The sequence below is a fragment of the Triplophysa rosa genome, linkage group LG13, assembly GCF_024868665.1.
Source record: "Triplophysa rosa linkage group LG13, Trosa_1v2, whole genome shotgun sequence".
NCBI lineage: Eukaryota > Metazoa > Chordata > Actinopteri > Cypriniformes > Nemacheilidae > Triplophysa > Triplophysa rosa.
This window is the reverse complement of record NC_079902.1, coordinates 16,264,316-16,283,158: the sequence shown is the minus strand read 5'-3', so window position 1 is coordinate 16,283,158 and position 18,843 is coordinate 16,264,316. Positions and strand designations below refer to the sequence as shown.

Sequence of the window (18,843 nt, the reverse complement as noted above, 5' to 3'; positions counted from 1 at the left end):
ATTTTAGCTATTAGGTTGCCACAATCAGTTACTTTGCTGTGTAAGTTTTTATTGATGCATTTCCCAACCATAATGCCACAATCATAGATTTAGAAAGTAATCTTAGCCATCTGTTTGACTTTATGTTAGTTTAACAGATTAATAGATTTGGTATATTTAGTGTAATGTCATGGTTGTGTGGCTTCGCTGCTCAGATGGCATTAGCCAAATATGTGGGAGTCTCATTAAGGAAGACATTATGAAGATACAAGGTCAAACTCTTTTGACTTAGCTTTGGCTGTCTTTGTTTTGACTAAAAAAAGACAGAAAGGAATTTTTGCAGACACATTGTTGCTGTTGGGTGATATGAATGACGTTGTGTGTGTGTGTGTGTGTGTGTGTGTGTGTGCGTGTGTGTGTGTGTATGAGGTGGTGGATTTGTTTTTAAACCAAGCAACTTGAAAGACTAAAGCGAGACAGTTTTGTAAAAAGGCACGAGATCATGTAGTATTTTTGTGATTATCCATTTGTCTCTTCAGTGCCCTAAAGTTACAAGAGTAACCAGGCCTATGTTTCAGTAGTCATCAGGTTACAATTTAACATTCTTATTAGGAGTCACTGTGTGAGAATGAATGACGCTGGATGTTAAGTAAATGTTCTTGAGTGTTTGAGTTTTAGATGGTCCATAAGGGAGCAGATGTGACTAATTCGTGCTGCTATTTAGACTTCGGGTATAAACAATCTAACATGTAAAGTATCACGGCACATTAAATAAATATAGGTCTGTTTGCACTGTGACTGCAGATCAGTCAGTTTAAGTCAGTTCAGTAAAACCTTCATTCAGAGAATAAAACCGAATTAAAGCATTAGCAAACATTATTTATGCTTCTTTACTTATTTAGTTTTTCTCTAAAGGCGATTTCAAAACAATTGGACGTTCCTCCCTCAGGCTTAGATGTAAATTATTTAAATGGTTGGAGACATTAGGTATTCATCTAGCATAATACTTTCCAGTGTCTGTGTCCTCGGAGAGAAAACATGCCATTTGACCATTTAAGCTCTGAAACAGACTCCAGCACCATCAGTAGCAGCTCAGTTTTTTCATATATTTATTTCACAATAATGTGAGTGAAACACATTGCTGGTGAGCTTTTTCATATTTTAATGAAAATCGATTAGAAGTTAGGCTATGTAAATAGTGTTAAGTGTGTGCTTATAGAATGTGTTTTTGTCCACTTGTCTGGTCAATACTGTCAGTCTATGTGTTTGATTTGGGCTGTCTGGAATGTTGGCCTTGCTCTTTGTGTAATGTTTAATTGGTTGAGGTTTTGTGAGGAGGCGCGTATAGCAAAAAGTGGTAACTTTCTTGTTCAGGCTGACATCTTTTGACATGAAAGTGAGTAAATTATGACATATTAATATTTTGGAATAAAAATGACAATAAAGATGTAAAGCTACTTTTATTTCTCTCATATTAGCCTACAAGTTCAGTTCAGTTCAGGTTAATATATTAACCTTGCACTGTTAATCTAAACTGCTGGAGGCCTTCTTAGTGGGAGTGTCTTTATTTACCTGTTTCAAACTGTGGCCAGTTTATCACACAGAGTGGGTCATGGAAGCAATGACTCAGCATCTCAAGTGTAGTAACGGAATTTTCTTCAGAAACTCCCATAATCCCATGGCACATACACATCTTTTGGGCCTGGGAATGTTGTGTCTTCGTGATCTGACATTTTTTTGTCATTATTAGCTATTGATATTTCTTAAGGTTGACCAGATCTAATCTTTTGTTTTCCAATTTTAGGTCACCATTTAGTACTTGTGAATTGTGGCATGGCATCTTTTATTTGTCAGTGAAGTGAAGCATGTAATGACCTGAACTTTGGTCACCTAGGAGTTTAGAAGGGCATGTTTATAGTGAGACTGTTGGTATGGCTAATTTCCTAGCGAAGCCTTTTTTATGTGGATGTACAAGAATGTTAATCTTCAATTTAACAGATCTCAACATCAGAAAATCATCTTCCTCTTGATTTGAACTATATGGTTCTTCTGTCTGGATTTAATTTTGAGAATGAGAGCAGGATGGTACAAGGCCCTTACACAAAGAAAATATATTTTCCTATATATTATCTGACTGTCAATATATTAAAAACGTGAAAACATTTAGAATAATAGAGTAATCATATATTACAGTATTGCAATATTTTGAGTTATTGTCACTTTTAATATGTTGAAAAATATAAGCACTTGGTTCCAATATATGGAAAAGTATTATTTAATATATTGCTTTATAGTTTCCGGTATATTCCCTTATATTTTGTTTCGTAAGGTGGGAGGGCTTTCCTTTGTGCTCAAAGGCTCTTGAATCATTCAGCACCTGACCTCAGATTCTCACAAACAACGTGACCAGCCCTGAGAAGTGCTTTGTCTTTGTCGATTATCTCAAGGTTTTGTCTATTTTTGGACCATTTATCCCAATGTTTTCCATCTCACAGTCTTGAACTGTAATAAGGGCAGTATGAAGTTGTGTTGCATCACTGGGAAAAAGTACATTTACAAGTTCTTTGAATGAACTAAAAAGGTTTCTGTTGAGATAATTACACGTCAGTTGGCCAGGGTACATTGACTGGAATGTGCTGTAAGCGTACATCAGTTTAAAACAACACAGCCAGGAGTCAGGCCACATGGATAGTTCTTATGTCAGCAATTAATTTACAGTAAATGTAAAGGAATGAATAAAACACCCATTCCGGACATGGGCAAAACCAAAATATGATATCTAGGATGTTTTAAACTGAACATGCAGCACAAAATAAGGCCTTCTTGTGGCCCGAATGTGTTTAGCTTGGACTCAGTCATGCAGTTCTAGTAAAAGCAAGTGGGCTGGTTTTATTTTTAGGCTATAAAGGAAAGGTGTGTCTTTGCACTTGTCAGCAGAGGGACGTGATGTAGGTCTGGTTGCTATGAGGGCAACCGAATTCTACACACATTCATTCAAAAGGTCAAGTGTATTATTGTTATTTGCACATAACCACATTATCCAAATGTTGTTTCATTGTACATTGTTTGTATATGTTGGCATGTTGAATTTTATTGTAACAGTGTAACATTGATCTGTGTATACTGTGGATGAAGTTTAAGGATTATGGGGCGGTTTCCCGGACAGGGATTAGTTTAATTCAGGACTAGGCTGTAAATTAAATAAGCATGTTTAAATTGTTTTTAAAAACATACTTTACAAAAACATTACTAATGTGCATCTTGAGACAAAACAATCGCACTGATATATTTTAAGATATGTCAGTGTATGTCAAGTTGTTTTCAATCAAGACACCTCTCACATTTAATTTAGTCTGGGACTAGGTTTAAAGGACTGATCGGATGAGCACTTTCAACAAGTTGGTATGATTTATTAAATGTCTGGAACATATTTTGCTTAAAAACACCTAAAAAAAACACCTTAAAAAGCTATGCTCACAGCAACCCGTTTTGGTGCATGTCTCTTTAAATGATAATGAGTTACAGCGCACCCCACCCCCCTTCAGTCCGGCGAGTCAACACAACACACGTGTAGTACTGCCATGGCAATGGTTTAGCTAAATTATGTTTCCTTAACTCCTCTGCGGTTAGTTTAGTTTTAAACGTCTCAAATCATTTGTCCGGAAATTAATAAAAAAAATCCATCACAGCAAACAGCGCTAACGTTGTGCGTATATGCTTGCTTAAAATCCACGGAATGTGCACCTGCAGATCTCAGCGGAATTACGTGGATTTTAGCACTTGTTGTTGACAATTTATAACGTGACACACACACAACGTGAGACCATAACTAGTTTGCTGTGACAGATTTTTCAGCCTAGGACGAATGATTTGAGACGTTTAAAATGAAACTAACCGCAGTGTTTGCCCGTTCATTAGCAAAACAAACAGCTCGCAGCAGCTGAACATATTAAGGCACATAATGTATTAACATACATACAGCTAAACTCCAAGTGCCCATTTGCCAAATAACATAAATATACAGTAAGTTTAACACTGGCTTTGAAATTTCTATTTAGCCCGTTATTGACTTAGCTCCCTTAGCTATCATATGTTAACGTTATCTTCCTATATATACGGTACATGTACGTCAATTCAGACTGTTGATAAATATTACTTACATCAGCAGCTTTGTCTCGTTCAGTTGGTCTCGATCCCTCTTGAGGAACAACTTTAAAGCTAATCCTGCTTGTACTGTCCCAGGTTGATAAAGCACTCCGGTTTGAAGTGATTCGCGCAAACAAGCAGGTTTTTACGTATGGTTTCTGATGGATTTCCACTAAAAATAAAATAAATCCACCCCTGTCTCTGCTGAGGTCAGGACTCTGTGCAGCGACTACATTGCATGTTGCATGTTGTCCACGAACTTTAGCCATGGCGTCACCTACACCGCTATCGCTTGTGAAAACAACAATGGCGGCAGCGCCGTGGGTGGAATTGTGTGGATTAAGGGGCGGTAATATTATAATAAGATTCTGCTTTTACGTCACAACAGGAGGGAACTCTGAACGGATCGATTTCTCACATGCTTGCAGGGAAAGGCTCATCAAAACAAACTTTCTGGGATCTTGGTTTTCTTGTTTTCTGGGTTGCTAGATGCACCGGGGACCCGATTATAGCACTTAAACACAGAAAAATATGGATTTTCATCCGATGACTCCTTTTAGCCCAGTCCGGGAAACCGCCCCTATATGTTTGGGCATTTGGCATTTGTGCTGGCAAAATAAAACATTGTGTTAATGCATTAATGAGACTTTGGTTTTTGAGCCAAATGTGACCTAATTTACAGGTATGATTATAAATAAATTACAGATTATTACAGCTATGATTATAAATAAAACTTTATTTAATGTATGTTAACAAAAACTTTCACTTTCTTTTTATCCATTAAGCATTTAGTGCAATTTCCAGAGAAAGGTGAAAACAAATGTTTTATGCAAATGACTTATGCGTTTATCAGGATAACACTGGTTGAACTCGTTTGTTGTGTCCCACTTGTGTTGACGTCACAAATGGGTTAATTTATCGTTCTCTAATGCCATACGCATGTGCTCACTGCATACACTTTTAGACATTGCATTAAATAGATCATCCAGAAATTTATTCTCTGGATATCCTCTTTTAATCTTTAAATGACAGTATGCAACGTGTAATGCACTGGTGGCTTTATATTCCTAAGCAAGTTTAGAACACGCCCACGACAATGAACGTTGCCCAAGAGGCCTGACAACTCTGTCACTTCTCAACTGTTCATTGGTGCAGTTAATGTTTTCTTAGAAAAGGACAGGTAGTTGCTGGTAAGCTCTAAAAAAACTGGCACTGTAGCTTGAGAAGTGTTAACTAACATAAATTCATTAGAGTGTATTCTTGCTCTACTCCCCTAAATGGTGCTTTGATAAAACCTGCAGCCACAGCATGCCACAGACCCCGACTTCCTGTTTGTCAGACAAATTGTCTCTAAAAGTGTTATTGTCTCCTTATTCTCAAAGATACAATGCAAGCAAGTAGAACCTTAATTGGCCATACGTGCCAGGACAGCAGAAGGGGTGTTTGGTGCTGTGGTTAGTTTAGTAGAGGTCAGGAATTAGCAAGAGGTCGGGAACTATATATTATATACTAGGTTAGTGGGTCACGACTCACAATATGAAAATATTGTTTTTGAGAGCTTTTCGTGAACCGGCATAAGAAGTACTTCTGTTGACATATTTCCTGAAACAGGAAGTTGAGCCATGATATAAAAAAGATGTACTTGAACACGATTGGCTAGTTGTTATTGCTAGTCAGAACCAGAAGTAGGTCGTATTAGGTAGAAGGACAGTGTCATTTTATTGGACAAAATAAGTCATCATCAATATCTTTGCTCTGTGCTCTCAGAAGAGAGTAAACTGTAAATGTGTCCCTTTTTTTGCATAAACAATAACATTAAAATATTGTGACGCACTTAAACCAGGTATCAGCAGAACCTTAAGGCAGAGTTTTAACACAATTCTGCATTTTCTCTTTGGTAGAGGTGACCGTAAATAAAACTGTGGGTGAGGGCTCATGTGAATTGGGGTTTCTTCTCATTGTTCTTTTCAGGAGTGCAGTCAGGTGCGGCGGCCCTCCCATTTTTAAAATGTATGGCCTCTTTCATCCCTCATATCAAACATAAAGCCTGCGTTATGGGGCGTTTTATAGCCTGGAGGGCCACTCCCAATTCATCGTCTCAAATGTTTATTATCAGTTCAATTATTTATTTTTTTACCTTTTCGTAAAATATCTCTCAGCATTTATTCCACATTTCAACTTAATTCTTGCCACGTCTACATTCATTTCCAATGAAAACCCTTACACTCTCACCCAGTCTTGTGTTACTCCTCTCACATAGCTCAAGGTGTAGCCCGATTGTTACTTTGTCCAGGTCTCCCCCTCCCCCACCGCTCTCTCCATCCAATCGAAACTGGAGCCTAAGCTCACCTGAAGGCATTTGCATATTTGGCCCGCCCTTGCTGCCGATTGGTCCATGCTGAAGTTCTATTTTAGAGCTCATCTGTCAGTGGTTGCTCGGGGGACGTGACTCACAGTGAGAGAGAGAGCTTTGCGTTTCAGTACTTCTCTTTTTTAAAGATTTCAACCCTCAGCCATTGCCCTCCCAAACCGTGTTCTCCTTTTCGCTCTATCTACTATTGAAGTGAGTGGGAGAGGCATAGGGCAGGTCAGTGTTCAGCACCTTGAACATGCCATTTTGTTTGCTGTAGACACACCCTTGGATTTTTTTTCTCCCGTCAACGTAATCGTTCTCTTTTTAAGATAATTTTTATCTCAATTTTTTTCTGATATCGTGACATATTTTCCATCACGACCATGGAGCTTGACAGGAAACCCCATACTTTTGAGGTTAGTGGCGATTTTATTATGTAATAGCATGCAGGTTTGGATCTTTCGCTGATTTGTGACGCAAAGTGTTCTTCTGGAAGCAAGATTCGTTATTTATAAAAAATACTGATGACTATGTAACATACATGCTTATTTTGTGTTTATGAAAGTGCATTAGCTGATTTTCAGGTCAAAGTTTGAGTAAAGAAATTCGGACTAATTGAATCGTACAAATCATTTTTTGCATTTAATCTAGTTTTACTTAATTTATTTTCACGCAATGTGAATTTAAATCACTGTTGATGTGTGAAAAACAGATTATGGAGTATGTAATGTAATTTTACGTGAAAGACCCTTTACAGTTGTACACATATCATGAATAATGTTTATTATATAGTGTGTGGTGTTATAGAGTATTAAAGTCACATGTTTTGTAAAGAATCATTGCCTTATATGGGTACTGAGAGTGAGGTAGGCAATCATGTTTTGCAAGCCTATTGACCAAGCCCATACAATGTTTGCAGTGTTAAAATATACTTATTTGCTCATCACATCTTTGTCAGTTTTGGCCCTATACCCACATATTTGCCAAATATGCACCGTGCATTATATCATTTAAGCACTCCGTTGTGCCCTTTGTTCGTGTAAGTCATAGTTTTTGCTGTAGTGTGTCATCGATTCCGTTACGTGGGCTTGTGTAGATTTCAGTTAGATTTTTACACTGGCTTATCGGGCCAAGCCTCATCGTTACTGTGGAACTTGGTCTGAATGTTGCTCATCCTGTTGTGCTAACACCCCACAGAATGTCAGTGAGACTCAGATGACAAACAAATCTCGTAAAGATCCCTGAACACTATCTAGAAGTCTACAATCTCTCTTTATTTAAAAAAATACAATGCTCTCTGATTGGAACGTCTGAACAATTTCACCACGTGTAATTAAGCCTGACATTGTGCTTTCTATAGTAACTTGTGTCATCTCCCTGGCATGCGTTGAAATAGTCAGCAGGCAACTGGTTCTTGACCTTAAAAAAACAAACAGAATATTCTAGTTTTTGATAGGATGGGTGAAGAGGGTTTCGTAAGGTTTGTGGTTAATAAGGATGTTAGGAAAGTTAAATAAATCTATTCAGAGTATTACCACTCTTCAATGCATTTTTTTGGTAATATATGTAGTATTTAGCAATTTTTGTGTAATATAAATTAATTTAGGCTTTTATGTGTTAATACTGTTCAAATGTTACTAAACGTAAAGTTAATGCTTTAGGCTACATTTTCTATAAAATGCCCCTTTAGTTAAATTCAGATGTCAAAACAGTTTGGTGGAGCTCAGAAAGCTTGGGATTCTCGGGAATGTTCCCCACCCAAGGTCATATGACCCCAGGTGTTCAGGACAATATCAGATTTTGCCTTTGCTTTAATGGCCTTGTTATCTTGTCAGACCCCCTGTTAGGCAGAATATACGAACTCCACTCAAACCATTGTGCCACCCCCCTCCCACCCAGCCGTCTCTGATTTGTATTGTAAATGAGCCGGAGCACCTGGAATTGGCTAGTAGTCAGGCATAGGCCCCTCTGCTTAGAATTGCTTTGTTTGGGGCTTCTCTTCAGGGCTGAGTTTCTGTCAATGTTGGCAGAGTGGCCGGTAGTGTCAGGTTGGCTTCTCGCATAAAACGACATCAACAAGTCCATGTCTGTAATTGGATCATTAGGTCTCGCGGAGCAGGAGGGGTGGCTTAAACTGCTCTAGCTGGTCTAGCATGGAGAACAGAAGAGGGCTGGGCTTAGTCTGAGAAAGAATATTTGTCTATTTCTGTCATAGCATTGTGTGCCTGACTTACTAGCATTGGTGCTTTGAGAGTTGTTTAGGCTCATATTGCAGACTATGGCTTGAAAACCATGTTGACATGCTAGATTAAGGAACCTGCTGGATTGGTGGCAATGTTGGATGTGTTGACGACATCTATTGAGTTTGGAAGCAATTCTGATGGATGTTGGTCCCAAGTATCAAACTTCTTAACTAGCTTAACCATCTTTAAGGCAACAACCCTGCTGTGGTCATCAAGCTTCGTTAGAAAAACCAGACTGGTCGACCAACATTTTTGCTTGTGAACAACATGACTATTGGGCCATTAGCCAGACCAGGACAAAACCAATTTGCACCAATGTAGGTGTTAGCCTAAGCTGTTCTTTTCTAAAATGTTTAATTCAAACATCTCTTGGTGCTCGTGACCTCTGTATGCAAAAATACTTGAGATATTTAGAAGTTAAAAGTGAAATGAGGTCATCATACAAGATGACAATCATGTTGCCGTTGGGTATCTTTAAAAAAAATCTGAAAGCTACTGTGTTTTACTGAAATAGTTCAGGCAATCATGCCTTTGTCTATATGTTGTTGGCTGCCCAGACAGATTTGCATCATGTTTTCATACTGCTCTCCCCATTTCCATTGAGCAACACACATTTTGAGTGTCGAAACGGTCTGATTCCTGAAACAAGCTCAGACTGGCAAACCTCAATTCTCAGGTATAGTGAGATACAGTATACTGGAGGACGATACTCTGTCGTAGATAAAGACAAAATGAAAACAGTTTTCGAGTCTGCTAAACAGAACGAATAACTAAAATAAAAAAATTGTCACATAAATAGTAAAAGAAGTAAAAAGTAAAACCTATTCCTTTTGTTTTTGACCCATTCAAGCAGATAGAGATAATGTACTAAAAGTTTTGTCATACGTAACTGCATGATTTTGGAATGACAGCGGAAACAAATGGTCAGTCGGTTTAGCCAAGCGTAACACATGGTCTGAGTATAATATGGAGAGTGGCCTGCAGTCTCTTCTTGGGGATGCTCCTTTGTTGAAGAAGTTGACGACTCCCACCCACCTGCTACACCCGTTTTGTTTTTGTCTTAAGATCTGGTGGGTGATTTTCCAGTTTACTAATCTCAAGCTGCCCACTTAATGGTTCTTTCTGTTGGTCAGGAAGCTCTGGCCTGAATATGGGGATGTCCATTTGCATTTTAAGGCATACATTATCATGCATTATATTAGGTCTCAACCTAACCTTGATAACTTATCATAAAAATATATATATATCAATAATCAAATAATCATGAAATAGGGAACAGGTCAAGATGTTGAAGCTCTGTCCAGGTTAGTTGAAATCGGTTTTCAGATCCACACTGACCATAGACATATGAAGATTTTGGTTCCAAACTGAGATAACTCAGTTTTTAAAGATTTTCAATAATCATGTTTTTTTTATTGTGCATTCCAATTAATATCAATCAAACTGCAGTTGGTTTGTTTTGATTTAAGTCATAATAACTCAATAAATTCAGCTAACTAACATAATAAAACACAATAATAACACGATAACAATAAAAACATGTTTTTTTAAATAAAAAAAAATGGAGTTCTCATTTTGGAACCAAACTCTTCATATAAACAAGTCCATGTGTTGCATTTTGGTTGCCCCTTTTCATTTACGGCCAGTTTTTCTATACATGATTTGATCAAGTCAGTATGATAAAACTCAATATCACTTTGCTTATTATAATGGTCGAATCTTAACAGAGAGGATCTACACATCACATGTTAGCAGATGAATGATATGTCAACCCACTTCCCATGTAAACCACACTGCTTGTATGCTTTTGCTTGTGCACACAAATTATTAGTCACAAAAACATCACATAGCCAAGTGTCTCATGACAGAGTGGTACAAAAACAACCAAAACCACCCAAAATAGTAAAAGATAAAAATTTTGAAAGCATGACAATCTTATGAAACAATCCGTGGCAAACACTGTGCTTTCCAGACTTCATTACTCTTTTCAAAGCAGTTGCAAGTTCCTCTTTTGATAGGAAAGGGCTCTTGTCTGTTTTAAACCACCTTGTGCTTACTATCCACAGAGAGTCAAGTTTGTCAGCAGCCTGGTATTTTTATTTAAAAGGAATTCGGGCAGTTTTTCCACATACAGACTCAAAAGGACATAAATGACATTTACCCATTTGCAGCATGCAATAAAATATTTACTGCTGACACTAGTTGAGTCTTTGTGTTAAACACAGGCCAGAGTATGAAGAGTGTACTATGTACTGCTTTAGCCACACAGGTGTTTATTTGTATGCGCAAAACGAGTGCTTGCTATACGCCACATGAGGCCTAGGGGTTACCTCCCATAACTACATCACAGGGGCAACTCCTGTATCCATATTCCAGTCTGCCTTGTAAACAATGAGTGTCTGTCATGTGACTGGTATTAGGTAATGACAATTCCTTGCTCTTCCTAGGAACCGCTTAAGGCAGTAGCGCGCCATAATCTGTGCTTGCAGTTCAGACTGACAAAAACAGAGAGCAAAAGGTTTCACAGGTTATAAGATGCAAATAAAAGGGAAGGCTTTTTAGGAGCTAATGCAACACGTGTGGTGAGAGCTATGCGAGTATCTAGCGTTTTAGAGAAATGCAGACAGGCTTTGAAAAGCTGTGGGTGGCTGTGTTTAACAGAACATTAAACCACAAGTCGCACACTCTAAAAAAGACATGCTAATGAAAACGTGTGAGTTTCTGACGGCTTAAAGATCAGGTAACACATGCAGTTTCTGCCAATCTCATATTAATCTTGAGTACCTATTAGAGCCCGACCGATATGGGTTTTTTGGGGGCCGATAATGATATTAGGGAGTAAAAACAGTCTGATATCGATATATCGGCCGAAATTCTTTGTGTATATTATAGTACAGTACCAGTCAAAAGTTTGGACACACAAACTGGAAGTGCTGTAGAACACAGTATATAGGCTACATAAACCGAATATACATAAACACATTTTTTTGCATTAATCACTCAAATTATGTGATCAAACACTTATAATGACATGACAAAGATATGTAATGGAGGCAGGTTATTTAACAATTTAACAATACACTTTATGGTCCAAAATGAGTCTTTTTTTTATTGATTTATCACAAATGTGACAAATTCGGCAGAAATCATAGGACTCACTCTAGTAATGTAGCAAACGAATTTGATAAGCTCATTGTGAGAGAAAAAGACAAAAGCACTGTTCATTTACTTTATAGCATTCCGTCTTACCAACTAGGTAACAACTTAGTGTTGAATCACCATTCAACAGACTTACGCCACGAGCGCACTGCCGTCTATTGGACTGCAGAAAGATACTGCTACATTACTGACTGTACTGACAAACTATACTGATGAGACGGAAGTGATAAGCATGAGTGACATATAGCAGTTTTAAAGGACAGGGTTAATGTTATAATGGACTTACATTGAAAGGGAAACTTACGGGGTCATTGTTTATTAATTTTACTTTAAGACAATGTGTTTTGGTGGATCACATCACAAGTGGACGAGGGAGACACATACCCGTTTACACCTGGTTCTTTAATCGGTCTCTTTCATCCACTTTTGACCACTTATGTCCTGATTTCTTCGAGGGGAGGGTTTATGGGCATGTAAATGTATGGGTTTCTTCTAATCTTTCGATCGAATGGACAAAATAAGTGCACACAATTTACATATGAACGTGACTGGAGATGGCAGGAAAACATACAGAAAGCAACGGTTTTCATTTCGGCTATGACAGCCGAGACTGTTGAACGCTGTATGTGTGTGTGTGTGGAATGCTGAAATAACTGTGCATTGTTCATTATTTTGTGATTAAACCAAACTTTAGGACTTCAGCTGGTAAATTTTATCCTGTGTTTCCGTGTATGCGGAGATCAGCTGGTGTCACTATAGTGACCTGGGTCCCCATTAGCAAACAATGAAGTGCACTCTGCTGGACAAACTAAGTAATTACACCATTTACAAGCATTTTATCATTACAAGCATTATATACGTGTTTGGTGAAAAATGTTTACGTCGGTGGCATATCTGCGGAATATATACGCCGATGCCGATATATCTGCGACAGGCTCATATCGGCTGATAAAATCAGCAAACCGATAAATCGGTCGGGCTCTAGTATCTATACAGTAGCATAATTATGTCGTATCTTCGAACAGTATTTAGTTTGATCAAATTTATAAAAGAGAGATACAGCTGAACGATTATTTCCAGAAAAAAACGAGCTGCTGCTGGTGTTTTTTTACAAGCATGTACGTACACGCCGATTGCCAACAAAACACAGACATATGACTTAGTTTGACTTACCGCGTGGGGTTCATGTCCGGTATCGTTTAGCACTGGGACCACGCCATCTATCAGTTTCAAGCGATCTACAAATCCAGCGTTATATCCACAGTTTATATAACAACCATCACTGAAATGCCGTGAACAAACAAACACACAACTTCTCTATCTATCCAGAGTAACGAGCTGCAGCTGCAGGCCCTCAGTGCAGCCAATCTTGACACTGCGCAGCCAATCTTGATAAGCGGGTATTCCTATCGCTCGTTGGTTGGCGCATGGGCGTACTTTTCCTGGAGAATTGCCCAATAAAAGGAATAGGATCCCTGTTACGAAACATCTAGACTTATTAAAAACTTTCTGAAACAAGTTGGAGTGCTGAGGGAGTGTATCAAGCACAGAAATACTACATCATACGTCCAACTCGTTTTTTAACAAATTGACCATGTTAAGCATGAGAAGCACGTTCAACAGTTTAAAGAAGTCAGAATGCATGAAATAGCATGTTACCCGATCTTTAATGTGAAACATTGTTGCTTTTAAAATTAGTGATGTGAAGTATGGCTCAGATGTGCAGCATTATATAGGCAAAGAATGCAGAATGAAAATGTTTGTCATTTGGAATATTAAATGTTCATAAAATACACTTATGCAGTGTCATTTTGGCTTCAGTTGAATCTATTTGATTAATTTTCCTACTTGAATGATAATGTGTGATAGAAACTACAACAATACATATTTGAAAACACGTTTTAAACTTAGTAAGCTGTGTTCTGTTTAATTGAATTCAAGTTTATTTCTATAGTTCTTTTCACAGTTTTGCAAAGTTGCAAAGCAGCTGTACAGACAACACATTGTGAAACAAATTGTAATGATGTTGTTTATCTTTTCTTTGTGATTCCTTAACCCCTTGGATTAATTGTTAAGTGTGAATCTATCATCTTTTAAAGCAGTATATTGAGGCAACATTTGAGTAACATTTAAATCTCTATAGCTAATGCTGATGGAAAATTGTGATGCGGTTTCAGTGGACAATTAATGCATCCAAGAACTCAACGTACTCAAGTCTTTAGGAAACACCATTACATCAATAACAGGAACATTTACTCACAAATTCTGTATTACATCACATCCTATGGGCCAAGCTGAGTAATATCTTGCAAATATTTTTTGCAAGCTGACTAAAATATTAAAATGCTTGTGGTATGAATGTGATTTGTATTGGTATCGTATATGCAGATCATTTAATTTTTAGAGCATTGAACACACACGTCAGCACTGCAGACCTGGTTTTTACTGACGATGTCATCTAGCCCCCAGTCTCTCCCCTCTCTTGTTGTGCTAAGTGTTTGCAACATTACTCTAATGGAGAGTTACATGGGATTTTTACAATTTTAAAATATTTTTACTTGTCACATGACCTTGTTACATTGAGCACATAGGCTTTTATATTTTATAATATAATATGTATAATATTTTATAATAATATGTCAGAGCTATTAATCCAGCCCAACAAGATTTAAAGTGATAATTTTCGTTTTTGGGTGAACTATGTTATCATTTACTCACCCTCTTGTCATTTTAAACCTGTATGACTTTCTTTCTTCTGAAGAATGTTGTTAACCGAACAGCGACGGTGCTCATGCACTTGCATTGGTTTTGTACTGTCTTTACAATAGAAGTGAATGGGTACCGCCAATCTTCGGTTACCAACTTTCTTCAAAATATTTTTTTTTGTGTTCTGTAGAAGAAAGTCATACAGATTTAAAATGACAAGTGGGTGAGTAAATGATGACAGTATTTTCATTTTTGGGTGAACTATCACTTTAAAGACAATGTTGTGATGAAGTGATTTGCAATACAATATGCAATACGAAACTGGGGTCTTATGTGAAACTAAAATGGTTGTTAAGATAAGGGAGGTGAAATGACATGGCATTTATTGTTAAATATTGGAAGATTAAAATCGTTTTGTTAATCTAGTAATTTCATCTAGAACGTTTTTCATTTTTAGGATAAACGCATTCTCAATATGAAAGGCTACGCAAGGAGTTCATTTCAATTCATACATTGCCTTCTGCTTACTGGTTTCATTTTTATGTTGTTGGGGTGCTTAACGGTACATACTGTGAGTAAGAGGAGATGTTCTTATTACAGTTTGTGAAAACGTAATGATAAAAATGCACTAGATTGTTTTAATGTGGCATCTATACCATACAGTAATTCAAAGCCTTGATTACCGGCTTCATTTCTATAGACCAATGATTAGAACTTGTTATACATGCGTTGTGTACTGTCACTTAAGCGTTTCTGCAGAATACGAGATCTCTCGAACCATATGTGCTTCAGACCTGAAAAATTTGATGAAAATGATAATTCAGTCATTTATTTTAGTAACAAGCCTATATTATTGGCATATATCTTGTTTTCAACTTTTTTGTGCTTAAATGTCAACCTCATTGTATCTGTGTTATATCACTCAACATGTCACATCCCAACCGGTTTCTTAGCAACAGCCACTCCTTGTTTACATTTTCACAGTGGATCTCATTTAGTGCTCACAGTCCTCAAGAGATATTCTGTCTATTCCTACACACAAATTAGCGCCATGCACTTTGTTATTTGTGCCTTGCCACAAGCCTAAATCCTTTAGTATCAAATTGCCCTTTTGGATTTGATGAATGATACGATTTACGAGTCGGTGAGATGAAGATTATTGCAGTCATTTGAAAGAGTGCAGTTACTTTTGTAAGTTCTCGCTTCACTCCAGGACATCGTCACTATCTGCTATCTGTAGATGTGAGACGATGGCTACTTTAACCTCTTTGTTTACAACCTTATATGTTATGCTTGGGTTTTCTCATCTCGTTGCTATCATGAACAAACGATGGCTCCACAAAGACCAGCATTCCTTTTCAAATATTGACCTGAATAAAACTCCCTCCGCCATCTGCAGCCTCCCCACAAATCGTCAACAAAATGGCAGGATGTAATCTTCCTTCCATCACTTATTTCTGACAGTCCTCAGATCTAGTTTCTGTATTTAGTTTAGTTTTCCTCTCTCGTTTCTTGTATTAAAACTATGAAAATGGAAGGACGGTCGGAGGGTAGTGTTATTTTACTGTGGGTTGTTTTTATTGCCTCTTTGTTTGCCTTGCGCTGTTTTTCTCCGTGCAGGTGACACCTAAGCCCACATTTACATCAGCATATTTTCCAACCCGTTCAAAGATTTATGGCAGCAAACAGACATTGTGTCAGGAGTACATGCGTGTAATTTAGAAAATTACGGAGGGTCCGTTCACAGCTGACTGTACGTGTGGATTTCATAACATCGCTGTTTTGATTCCGCGCCTGAAATTGCAGCTTCTGCAGCAGCAGTTGCAGCTTTGGATCATGGCTTGAGTAATTACGTGCAATTAGATTGCAGTCGGTAGTCGATGAACAGAGAGGTTCGCCTGTACACACTCCCCTCTGGGTTTTATTAGCCAGCATGGATCTGAAAGCTGTCTAAACATATCACTTACAATACTGTAGGCTCATGAAGCTCCCGCAGTATAATAACAGCAGGGCTCTTCATATATCGGCCCATTCAGAGTCAATGGACTCCACATGGACAATACCACAGAGAGCTTGTCAACATGTTGTTTTCAAGCTTGTATGTGGTGTGTTTGGTAGTTTAATAAACTCTGGCCCATATGGAGAACAAAAGTGAACAGTCTGGTTGGATTAGGAGTTTAATATTAGCTTCAGGCGCACGCATATACACTATTTTTGATAAGGTTTGTTACGTTCTCTGAGTTTATACTGTGTGCGGTATTGAATATAGATCGAAGTGTGAAGCGATACGTAAGTGGTTTATGGAGACATAAGCAACCTCCTTTCTTGTTGCAACCCCTCTTCCATAATGCTATTGCTGAGACCACATGATGTGACTGGAAATGAGAACTAAGGTGGCCCCTGCAGCTCAAAGGCAACCGTTACATAAGATACGATAAATGATAATGAATGTCAGGTTTTGTGGGTCAGTTGTGTCAGCTATAAAGTATTTTATGATGCATTTCAAGGAGTGCCAGTTGGGCAGCAAGGAATATGTCTTTAGTTTTACAGTCTGATGATTTTATTGATAAATACAGAGACGGATACAATTTGCTCTAATAACCTGCTTATTGAGGTGTATAAGAACATTGTATTTATGTAGATAACAGTTAGGTGTGAATCAAGTGCAGTTAATCTGGGAATTCTTTTCAATTGCTTGAAATGAACATTACATAAACCATTTAAACGCTATCTGATCTGAAGTATTTGTGGTTGCATTACTGATATTTAAATGCAGTTTTCAGTGTCATAACATTCCGAAGGGTTAAAAAACTACACTGTTTTGGCTAGTGAATTTAGCAGGTAAGACTGCAGCTTGCCCATGTGGACACCTTGTGTAGTCTATGTCCAGGCCTGTTTGGAATGCTTACCGGCTTTAACAGCCAGTTTCTCAGCTTGTAGATGTTTAGCTGTGATTTCAGGCGTTCGTTTTCATTCTCATGCATGGTTGTCTTTCCCAAGGCCTGAATTGACATTATTGCACTGCACTTGCTTTCCTGTAAATGAAAGTTCAAAACTGAACTTTGAATTTTACTGCTTGGGTGCAAAACCTTGCGATGACACTCTTATCAGCACTAGAATGTTTTCAGCTACCGTCAGTGGCTGTTTAGGGTTCTTAGGATTTCGTTTTTGATCGTTCGGGTGCGTGGCATGCGTGTTTTGCTGCTGCGTTCAGGGTGCATTTTTCCTCTTCTTCTGCAGACATATGCTGTGACTTGTCGGTATTGGTATGAGTGTAAACACATCAGGGATGGGTGAGTCAAGATGGCGGGGGTGGCGCTATTTCACAACTGTGCGTATGTCGCCATAGACACAAGCATGTTACATACAGCCCCGGGAAAGTAGGAACGTCACCACTTATGAAGATTTCATTGTACAAACTGAAACCGAGTTAAAACTGGACTGTGATTCAACGGGCATGTTGATCATTGAGCAGTCAATTTAGTTTGTTTCTGACTCACGCTTGAGATGTTGAGAGACTTTTCTATAGATGTTTTTCTAGGAGTTATCTAGATATATTAAACCAAACATAATAAAGTGTTTAATATGTCACCGATTATACAGGTTCTAAAAATGGTCAGATATGATGAGAGTCAGAGGGCGGTGCTAACACTTTTTATTGGGCTGAGCTTCTCTAGTCTTGTCATGCTCTGAATGCCAAAACATTTTGTCTTCCTACCGAAATACCTGAAATGTTTTTCAAATTGCAAATGCAGCTGGTGGCAGGCAGCACAGATACAGTTCAAAAGTTCCTAAAAAATAGATACTGGGAAGCCCAGCCAGCATTTTATAATCATATCCATAACGCATCATTTTCCAAATCAAGATATGTCATATTTCTTTGTGCACTGTGACATTTTGTCTCTTTTTTGTCAATGTTGGAGGACCCTAGTCTTTTTAGCCCCTGTGGCAATTTCCTGTCCTGTTTTCACAACTCTGACGTGTCTTCCTATCTGTGGTGTGCGGCCTGTTGCCACATAGTAGAAACAGAACACAGGGAAGAGCACTTTTAACATTTTGTAGCACACCATGCGCCTTTAAAGAAGTTCATCAGAAGTCGCTCGCTGCTGGTAAGACTTGACTAATCTACCTACATTTGTAAGCATTTTAAAGATCAGCATCTCTTGCCCGTCGCTATTTGTGCTAATGCCTCTGTACACTGAATCCACATAGAGGAAGTAGGTAACTGTTTAGTAGCATGAGATGTCAGAGAGTGAG

The 18,843-nt window shown here is 38.1% G+C and overlaps 1 protein-coding gene across 4 annotated transcripts in view; it reads left to right on the top strand.

Annotated features, from left to right (window-relative positions):
* The window catches only part of elf1 (E74-like ETS transcription factor 1), a 42,318-nt gene that overhangs the window by 2,552 nt on the left and 20,923 nt on the right, over positions 1–18,843 (top strand). The window contains exon 1 of one of the 4 annotated variants that reach the window (XM_057349551.1): positions 6,583–6,894. The exons of 1 other annotated variant lie outside the window; for it this stretch is intronic. The gene's annotated coding sequence lies outside the window, so the exon portion shown is untranslated. Of the gene's footprint in view, positions 1–6,582; positions 6,895–18,590; positions 18,696–18,843 lie in introns of those variants that run through there. 2 more of the 4 variants (XM_057349548.1, XM_057349550.1) reach the window with 2 other exon arrangements.